At 39.0% G+C, this 3530-nt stretch overlaps 1 long non-coding RNA gene across 1 annotated transcript; it reads left to right on the top strand.

Moving 5' to 3' along the window:
• Positions 1 to 75: 75 nt before the first annotated feature.
• On the top strand, positions 76 to 3524 carry LOC121938080. Its single transcript, XR_006105240.1, has 3 exons — positions 76 to 96; positions 1833 to 1911; positions 2599 to 3524. It is a non-coding gene; the product is annotated as an uncharacterized LOC121938080 (long non-coding RNA).
• The last annotated feature ends 6 nt before the right edge of the window (positions 3525 to 3530 follow it).

A 3530-nucleotide genomic window follows, 5' to 3' on the forward strand; every position in this document is an offset into this window, starting at 1 on the left:
AAACTGCAATTCCCACAATTCTTTGCAGGAAAAGCTTAGAAGTACTTCTCCTCATGTCAAAGGTCATCTGGGGAGGAAGCAGAGACGAATTACACGGTGAGTGATGCTGGTCAAAAAGTTTGTGAATTTAAAGAGACTTTTGAGGGAAACCAAATATGAAAGTTTGCACAAATATGAAAGTCTGCTGTAAAGTTCAGCAAACTTTACAGCAGGTAATTCGGGTTGTGGTGCAGCAGAATCAACAGTTAATGATGAATTACAATTAACACAAATGGTGGAAAGGGTTTAAGGTAACTGCTGGAAGTTTGCATGTAAAATGTTGAATTTAGTAACCAGAGATGCTTTCAGAGGGAACTGAAGTCACTTGATTCTCTTTATTTTCAAATGTCTGCTAATGCACATCGATCAGAGTATTTTGGGTTGTATTAAGCTTTCTTTACCATAATTGCTAATCAGAAAATATACCAATGTCTCGCCCAACGCTCCAGATTTTTTCCTGAGGCTGTTTTTTTTTCTGAAGCATGTTGGAGCTTCTGTCACATTTCACCCTTTAATTTCTGCAGGGATCTCAACTGAACAGGGAGCTGCGGTAGAAATATACATATACATCTTTTTTCTGAATGTGAGGACTGTAACTTCACATCATCTTAGCTGAAAACTTTTCCAAAGCTTTTGATTTCTTTTGTTTTATTTTCATGATGTATAGTAAAGCTGGGCAGCACGTCGTTTTTCTCTGGTCGAGCTGTCTACTTTGGCAGCTTGAGAGAAAACTCATTGTCATGGCTTTATCATTTAAACAAACTCTAGTCTTTCTGTGCAACATGCTGAATGTTTCACTATGACATGTTGCAGCATACTATACTGTGACATGTTTTCTGATAGTACAGTTAGCTCGAGAAAAACTTGGCAGAGTTTATTCTTCTTGCTCTCATTGTTTGCAGACATTTAAACAAACTCTTGTCTGTCTTTTAAATATGCTGAATGCTTTATAATTACATTTCTGACATTCTACACTATGACATTTTGTGACAGAAAATTACTTAAAAATTAGGGTTTTTTTAGTTTGTTCATTTTCAGATCATTTTTTTGTACCTTTGTACCAGTTTCTTGCCATTCGTGGGCCATGTGTTGTAGAGTTGCATATTGCCTTCTAGCCATGTTTTTGAAAGAAACATGCTCAGGTTTTAAAGGGTTAAAACAGTGGTATCCAGCATTTTTCTTGTGTCTACTTTAGGCACTTTGTGTTGAAAAGTGGTGAGGACATAAAAAAAGCTTTTTTTAACAGTCTTCAATAAAAGCATTTCTTTAGATATGAAGCGGGGGAGTGGGGGTCGCCCCCCCCGAAAAAATGTTTTTGGCACCATTTTATGCTGATTTATGTCCTCATTTCTGTGAAGGAAAACACAAAAATCAGGCTGCAGGTGTAAATTGTAATTAAACAAATATAATGAAATGTAAGGCAGTATTTCAAATATTTATTCTCCTGTAGATCAAGTTTTCGTACCTAATGTTATCTCTGCTGAGTTGGAAGGATTTGACCCCTGGATTGGGAACCACAGGGCCAAACTGTATATAAAATAGTTAAAACTAGCTCCACCTGGAGCAGCTACAACCGTAAAATTCGTCTCTCACATTAATGCATCACCTTTAATACTGTAATTTGTTATGTCCTTCACAAACAAGTCGGGTTTTATTGCAGGACTTTCACTTGTAAAAAAGTGGTTTGTATTATGGTATTGGTATTTTTACTCATGTAAAGGATCTGGGGACTTCTTCCATTACTGCATTTTTTACAGTGAACCAATCCTGTATTTCCATTTTTCCACTTTCAGCACCAAGTGAGGCGTCTGAGCAGATGAGATGCTTCTTTCTGCAAAAATAAGATGAAGCAACAGACGCAGGAGGATGAAGGTTAGTCAGCATCAACTCAACAGCATAAAAAACAAATTTAGCAACAAAATTAGCATGTAAAACAAATATTCTTGGAAAGTAATAGTAATAGGATATAAAATATAATACGGGCATATGTGCAAATCTTGAAATTAAACTTAAAACCTTTTTTAAAATGCTCTTCAGGAGAGTGGTTAAGTCAGCAACACACTAACTTACAGTAGCTAAAAAAAATGACTTTAAAATAGCATGACCAAACTCTTAGTTTGTGATAATAAATTTGACTTCTGTATTAACACAACATAATTCTGTTTCTGAGGAGATTTATAACACACAAACTCATTACTTTTTATACAGCTTTTTTTGGCAAACTATAGTGTGACTTTTTAAAATAATTTTTTATGCCACAAAAATGACATACTAACTGTATAAAGTATGTAAAGTATGTAAAAAAAAAAAAAAAAATAGTATTATTATTAAAAACTCACTATCACAACTATCACAAAAATGTTTATAAAAAGTAATATTGTGTTGTGAGAAAAGTTATAAAATGTCATAGATTTGTATGTCGTAAAGAATCATTTAAAAGTCGTAGTATATCATAAGAATAGGAGACATAGCATGTCAGACCACTTCTCAAAAAACCTACCAGATCCAGAAGTCCTGGCCAGTTACAGGCCCATTTTCAACCTTCCATTTCTCTCCAAGGTACTGGAGAAAGTAGTCGCTGCCCACCTGCAGGACCATCTCAAATCCAACACAGTTTGAGATTTGAGAAAATTCCAGTCTGGTTTCCGCTCTGCCCGCGGCACAGAAACCGCTCTTGTTCGGGTCGCCCTCTCTCCTCATTCTCCTTGACCTGTCTGCAGTATACGACACCGCTGACCATGGCATACCGCTCACCCGACTACATCACACCATCAGACTCACTGACACCGCCCTTCAGTGGTTTCACTCATGCCTCACTAACAGAACCGAGTATGTCTCCATGGGAGGTGCAAGGTCCCGGACACACACTTTCACCTGCGGGGTCCCTCAAGGGTCGATCCTCGGCCCCATCTTCTTCACTCTCTTAATGCTTCCCCTTGGACATGTCATCAGTCAGTGTGAAATCTCATTCAAATGCGACGCTGATGACACACAATTATACATGAAAATGGACACACACCACCAACTTCTTCATCATCACCGTCTCTCTCCTCACCGCGAGTCTGGAGGAGTCGAAGGCTTGGATGAAGCACAACTTTCTGCAACTTAAGAGCTTCAAAGCTGAAGCCATTTTAGTTGGTACTCCTCATCAGATCCAGTCATCCTCCATAAGCAGCATATCATTCTCTGACCAGGACATCCCCCTCTCCTCCGCAGTCACCACATTAAACAGCTCTGCAAAAACTCCGTCCACCACCTCAGAAATATTGCCAAGCTCCGTCCAACACTCACCCTTTCTGATCCTGAGAAGTTTGTCTCCTCCAGACTGTGACACGCTTGTCATCAGGATCCCCAGCAAGAGACTCCAAAGACTCCAGTCTCCATCCCCCCAGGACTAAGCTCCACCCCCTGCTGCCCATCGTCTGGGGAACGCCCTTCTTGACTGTCGAGTCTTTAAAAAAAGGACTGAAAACATCCCTTTTTTCACTGAC

This window comes from Plectropomus leopardus, unplaced genomic scaffold (assembly GCF_008729295.1).
Source record: "Plectropomus leopardus isolate mb unplaced genomic scaffold, YSFRI_Pleo_2.0 unplaced_scaffold28405, whole genome shotgun sequence".
Lineage (NCBI taxonomy): Eukaryota > Metazoa > Chordata > Actinopteri > Perciformes > Serranidae > Plectropomus > Plectropomus leopardus.